Consider the following 7550-nt stretch of genomic DNA (forward strand, 5'->3'; position numbering starts at 1 on the left):
TAAAACACAATAGTAAGCAGTTTAGTTTTTCTGGAAATGTATTGCAGAGCATTGTGATCATCCATTTAGCCAGTGGAGCCATTTTTTGTTGATGTTTATGCTGCTGCAGCGATAATCAGTTGGATAAACTGCATCAAAGGAATTTCCAAACAAGCTGAGACGGACAGCCACACTCTAAGTCCATTTTCTGTCTGAATAGGAAGGCCTGAGCTTGGTAGCTGTAGGCGAAAATTTGCTCAAATAGCAGGCCACATCATTTTATATTCTTACAATATTCTTATTCTTGTTACAAATGGTAAAAGGAGAAGAGCACATTTTATCCGATAGTTCCTTGTTCCTCTGCCTCAGTGTGTCGGTGTGACCTGCTGACACACTGAGCTGTCAGGATCGATTAAGGCTCCTTGGAGCTGGCAGCAGAGACCAGGACTGGCATTCTGGCATCGGCGTGCCATGTCTAGTCTACCATCCCTCCTGAGAAAGCCCACAGCCACAGTGACGCACCGCTAACCAAGTGGGGCTGCAGCACACAAACACACTTAAGCTACTTTACATTTGCACAAACACCAATTGTACTGTACACCATATGCTGCTATGCTGAACCCCTTTCACCTACAGTACTCTCCTCCTGTGTGTCACTCTTTCTACCTCCCTCAGCTGTGTTTTTTTTTTCCAACTCTCTCCACATTAAGTGCCAAGTGAAGGTGGCTCCACTGCAGTATCTGACCCATCCTGGCAGAGGTGAGGTTGGATAATAAAACCGCTGTTCCTGCCAAAACAGACTAGAGGAGATAAGGGAAGGAGGTGAAGCCAAAGACAAGACAAAGAGAGACAGAGAGAGAGGCAGAGTGAGAGAAATAGAGCAAACAGGAGAGGGAGGAAACACTTGGGCCACTGAGGAGCCGGAAAGAATTCATGAAGGGAATTAGGGAGGATAGATAAAGACGCTAATAGAGAAGAAAGGGAAAAGAAGAAGTGCAGTTTAGGGTTGACAAGGTTTGAGTAAGATCGCAGGTGCAGCAGCATTATATACCTCTCATTTCTTTCCCTCCCACCCCTGCATCCCTCCATCCCATTTTGAGTGCCAGGGCGATGGTGCAGAGGCTAAATCAATCACCTCTCTGCCCTCAGTCCCTCCATCCACTCTTGTGCTGACGTAGCAGGTGTACTTTTTTTTCACATTACTGAATAGGACATGGGACACAGAAAAGACCCAAAGAAGACACATTTGGGAAAGAGTGAAACCACAGTCGTTCGTTAAACATCAATCTATAATTTTAATAACAGTAAAAGATAAAATGTTACTTAATATAAGTTACTGCAGTATTAAATAGCCAGAACCGCCAGTCATACAAAAGCTAGTTCTGTGTAGAGTCATACAATAATAGTCTTAGTGTTTAATATGTTTAGTGTGTGTGTGTGTGTGTGTGTGTGTGCGCCCTATATAATACTGACCTTTTGCACGTGACGTCACGCTCCATTCGCGCGAATTATGAACGCCATGACGGGCCGCGGAAGAGCTATGCTGTAGATGGACGGCAAGCTAAACTCGTACGTTTTCGTTCGTGTTTGTGTTCTCACATTCACAATCTGCAGAGTAATCCTCACCAACACAAGCATGTGTATGTATTGTCTTCCTGTTTTATGAGTGATAAATAAAATTATCCTCAACCAGCTAGCTGCCGTGCTAACCAGCTGTCCTGCTAACAGGTCTAACCCGATGATGACCCACATAACAGCTAACATCGGTTATTCACTGACCTAGCTACATATCCAAAAAAGAAAGCCGTTCCCTTGATCATTTAACTTAACACACATACAAAAAATATCGGTTAAATTAAAGATGACATGGCACGGAAACTAGCTAGCTTCAAAAACGAGTTAAATGCGGGTCTGCGGAGCTCCTACCCTGGCTGGCTGACGAGTTAGCTGCAGCTAGCTTTGGACTGCTCGCTAGCTGCTGCCCATCGCGTCGTAATATCCACCGGTCAAATCTAAACATAGGCTACACAGCGAATATAATCACAGATAAGAAGATGGCTAGATATTACAATTATGTGTGGTTACTACTGATCATAGACACGCCGTGATTTACTGCATGGATTAAGGTGTGATAGATAATTAATGACTGCACTTCCCAGAGGTGGGATGTGTTCAGGCATCCATTAGATAGGAAGTTGCATTGGCACACCCAGTGAACAACGGTATGTGGGTAGCCACGACCGACCATGTCCTCTAAAAACATGGGCTACGTGTTATATAAATCTTTACTTAGGTAAAGAATAGATGTTAATACAAAACAAATCCTAGATTGATGTCTTATCTTTGCCATTATGAGGTACCTCCCCCCGCCGTTAGCGTAGCATCGCGTACCTGTAACCCAGCCAGTTACAAAGAACTGGGAAGCATCCAGACTTTTAAAAGCTTTGAGATCAGCACCAGTATATGGGGATACCCCGTTTACCACACAGTGGTACAGATCGTGTGGACTGAAGTCGGGCAGAGTCGGTGATTTAATGAGGTCCGTGAAAACGGAGGGAGAACGAATTAAGGGTCGGTATGCAATCCTGCTAGCTCCAACTTCTCCAAATACTGCTCTTTGTGAGCACCTACCAGATGCCCTACCTCGACCGATAATGGCACGACAACTTGTTGTTCAATAGAAGAAGCCATATAAAGCCATAAATACAGTTTATTTAGTATTATGTATTTCAAACTGATTGAAACTATGAAACTTTCCGCTCGTCTACTACCGTTTAGCCTGTGCTTCCGCCGTCTGTCATGGCGCGGTCACGTGGTCGTGTGACTTGTTTGCAAAGGGTCAATAGGTCGGAGACCCTCAGGTGCATTGCTGCTCAGTATGGTGTTTGTTTGTGTGAGCGCACATGGTGTGTTTCTAATGTACAGAAAGTGTGTCATGTTCATGTAATTATGAAACATCTGTCTGTAGCCCTCCTGTGACCTCTGACCTCTGCTGGTCACAATCTGAGCATGCTGGAAAAGGCGCTTTCAGTCACATTTCACACCTGATACTGCTTTGTATTAAAAATCACCCCTGTCCACAGCGTAAAGCATGAACAAGAACTAAGACTAAGTTCTGGCTCATTTGCAGACATGTTTAGCTAATAAATATATTTATATAAATGCTGTCTTCACTTTAAGTTTTATGTTGACTCCTCTAAGATGGATATCAAGTCTGACAGTTATTATTATCTCCTTTTAGTACAGCTACCTACTGACTGGCCTGTTTTACACACACAGTCCACTCAGCGTGCTCTGAAAGAAATGTCTCTTTCGAGTAAAGCTGCTCATTGACTCTGAGCACTTTTTCCATTGTAGGATGACCAATGTTAAGAGAAAAATCCAGTATTTAAAAAAAACTGGGTCTTATTCCCATGATTGTGGCCATTCTTACTCATGCTAACTTTGCACTCGCCAATTTTAGCTTAGTAGATCCCCATGCAGTTAGCCACATACGCTACATTCTGTGTTTACTTCCATTAGGATTAATAGACAAGCATTTTTAATTTATTTACGTAAAATTCAAGTTTATTTGGAAAGCATTAGGATGTTCGTGCTGCTTACCCTTAATACATATGTGGCCACAATTATGAAAATGCAACCAAAAAATACCAGAATTCCCCTTTAAGTCTCACAAATCCTTTCTAGCAACTGATTGTGTTGCCCCTTATGATACAACCCTCAAGTGAGTCCCTGCTCTTGTCTTCTCAGGCTCCTCCTAACAGCATTCAAGGGCAAGCAAGCAGAGGGAATCCTGCTGACAGCCACACTCTCCTCTGCTCCCACACAATGTCATCTACAGAAAGTCTTTTATACTAGAAAGTGTGCATGCGTGTGTGTGTGTGTGTGTGTGTGTGTGTGTGGGTAAGCTCTTAAAGTGGGGTCACGCTGAAAGTGATGCATAAACAGTTATTGAGGTTTGACTTTTCACCTCTCCTGCTGCTATCTGAATATTACACACATGGGATTTTCATCTTAAAAGAGAAATGAGATGAAAGCATGATCTCTATCACAACTTTGTCAACCTGGCCCTGCCATTAACCATGACTACATACAATGTAAAGGACAATTTACAGACATGAAGTGGCTCAAAAAAAGAAAAGATCCACGAAGAAGAAAATGGTCATCTTTAACCCCTTGAAGGCTTTTTTGTGCTCTGTGTGTGTGTGTGTGTGTGTGTGTGTGTGTGTGTGTGTGTGTGTGTGTGTGTGTGCAATGATGGGATGTATTATTGACTTATTGCATTAGATGGTCTCTGTGCTTCATGCTCACGCTCTAACATCGCCCTCAGAGAAATAACGGGATCAGACCGAGCATACAAACTCAAGCACACACACACCCACACACTCACAAACACACAGTAATAATAACGTGCGTACACAAAATGTTTTGTCTCTAGCACTGCTCTTGTGCTTCTGGGGTTTTGTGTTCTTAGTAGTATACATTTGCCATATCTGTCTGTCTATCTGTCCACTTGTCTGTCTGCTACCCGTCCTGTCTCTCTCAAAGAAGTTGCAGAAGCCCCAAAGCTGTAAGATCCAGCAGGCAGAGTTTTGAGGGCCGTGTGAAGGATTAGAGCCTGCTCTTTGCCAGTGGAGTGGCTGAGCAGCTGGCACAACTGAAATGAAAGGAGGGGGTTAGAGGACAGAAAGAGAAAGTGGAAGGGTGGAGTGCTGTGAGCCAAGCATGTGGGAGTGGGGTGTGAGGACAGATAAAGAGAGGAAAGAAAAGTTGTCTGGCAAGAGAGCGGGGAGTGAAAACATTTACGTGCACATCCATTGAAGTCATCTAAACCTTTGCTCTAAGAACCTGACCCTATCCTAGTGCTCGGGTTCAGCAGGCTACAGCAGCAAAATGCACACACACACACACACACACACACACACACACACACACACACACACACACACACACACACACACACACACACACACACACACAGAGTAGGAACAGACAAGTATTAATATAAAAGGAATCCAGTTCAAGTTATAATCTTTCTGACTGAAATTAAATGGCATTTCTTTACATACACATCTGCTAGACCAGTGGTTCCCAACCTTTTTTCCTACTTATGTCTAAGAAAAGCTGAGCCCCCCCTCCGAAACTGAAGTTGAGGTAAAGTTGAGGTCTCGAAATAGAGCCTTACTTTCTTTTTTGATATAGAGGAGTTATCAGCACTTTTACGTTTCTCCGCTATGTTTCATTGATGATAGCAGCTAGCAGCTGACCTGATGACAGCAAGGGTCCCAGGTTAAGAGGTCCCGGTCACAGGTTTGGCCTACTAAGTAGCCTGCCTACAATTTTAAGCGAGAACAAAAATATATAGTTTTTATACAGACTTTTGTATACATTATATATTCTAGTGTATTATCATAATTTGTTTAACGTGCAAATATTTTTTTTTTTACCTCAACATCAAACCAGATAAAGACTTGCGCACCCCCTGTGATCTTTGCCGCCCCCCTGAGGGGTCCCTGGACCCCAGGTTGGAAACCACTGTGCTAGACCATTGGTCTTGTTTAATCAATATATTTAGCCATTATTTTTGGGGGCATTTTAGGCCTTCATTACATAGGACAGTTGAAGACAGGACAGGGGGAGTGAGAAGGAAATGACCTGCAGCCCCTTGCTGCAGAATTGAACCCACGGGCACAGCGGCAAGGACTGAGCCTCTGTACATGGAGCGCACGCTCAACAAGGTAAAGGTACTTTATTGTCACATACACATTGGGCAGCCATTTACAGCGCCCGGGGAGCATCTCCAGATCTGAGCCAGTGCCTTGATCAAGGATCAAGGGCACATGTTTTTTTGATGGTGGGGGAAACCAGAGCACCCGGAGGAAACCCACACCGACAGGCCCTGGCATCAAACCCACAACCTTCTTGCTGTGAGGCCACAGTGCTAACCATTGCGTCACTATGCTGCCCAAGGTGACGCAAAGGTGAGCTACCCAGGTACCCCAGACATTATTTTAAACTACAAAAAGGGATGACTAAATGTGATTTCAGTTGGACTTTAAGATTTTTTGTCTTGGATGATTTGGCTCGTCGTTACCATGGTAACATTAATACTGCTGCAAACACTCAAATAGCTTCTCTGTCAGAAATACAACCGAAGAGCAACTGCCATATTGGTTTACAGTGCAGCCAAAGAAGTAGGTGAATAACAATTGCAACCTTCACAATAAAAGCCACCCGGTGTTTCAACAGTTGAATGCTTTTAATGTGAACTAGCAGCAGTAGGAAATATTCAGTTAGCATTAGCAGTAACTTAAATACAGCTGTGATATCATACGGCGCCAGGAGAGTGAACAGTAAACGGTGAGGCATGGATTACATGCATGCATTATTTTCCTGTGAATCCCTTGTGCTTAGGTAGGCAATCTGAATGGCGGACTCCGCCACTAACAATGGAAACAACCATGTAGAAAGATAATTACAGAATATAAATATATTGAATAACCTTTACTGAAAAAAATGATGCCGACAGATGGTATCAAAAACGAGGTTTGATTTCATGAAAATCTTAACGATTATTTCTTTAAGCTGATGAACTGAGCCTCCAGACACTTTTAACACCTTGAATGAATGCCCTTGATCCAAGACTCATTATTAGCACTTATGTATATGTCTAAAAGAAGAAGTGTTTTGAGACAATTTAATGATTTCCTGTGTTTGTGGTATAAAAATTGTCATATTTACCTGCGTAGTTTTTATTCATGTAAGAATTCCTCTTCTATTGCAGCACAAGAATTCACTCACTTGCTTAGTATTAACAAGTAATATCTTAGAAAACTACTTTTCAACCATTCTTCATCCTTATGTTCTTTATTGCTTATGATTCATGATGTACAAAACTAAAGAAAACTCTAAAAGAAATGACAAAGTAAGGACATAATGTACTGTACATCAGCAGGTTTATCGGAATCTCTATTACTATCAGAAATCCCATATTGGACGAACACACACACACACACACACACACACACACACACACACACACACACACACACACACACACACACACACACACACACACACACGTGTCAAGAGATGACGAGAGGAGAGGAGAATTTCTGAGCAACAAAACATTGACTTTTTTTAACTCCTCAGACACAAAATGCTACACTTTTCCTCAGCGGACATAACATAATATAATAGCTGCAGTGACTCCTCTGAACAAAAATCCAGACAAATTCACATCACAACTTACGCAAATGTCTCTATTAACTTGCAAACATATGTAGCCCATGTACACACTCTGAGCTCTTCAGGCACTGTAAATATCTCTGTAAATACAACTTTTAGCCTCCTCACAGATGAACACACCTGGGACACCTCCAACATGTGTGTGCACAAACACACAAAAACACAAGCCGTCATCTTCTTAGATCAGTGATATTTTTACGCTGTCCTGTCCTGTGACGAGTTAACACATGGATAACGCCAACACACACACACACACACACACACACACACACACACACACACACACACACTCCGCTCATCCTTTTTGCACACTGACTAACTCC

The sequence above is a fragment of the Sander vitreus genome, chromosome 9, assembly GCF_031162955.1.
Source record: "Sander vitreus isolate 19-12246 chromosome 9, sanVit1, whole genome shotgun sequence".
Taxonomy (NCBI): domain Eukaryota; kingdom Metazoa; phylum Chordata; class Actinopteri; order Perciformes; family Percidae; genus Sander; species Sander vitreus.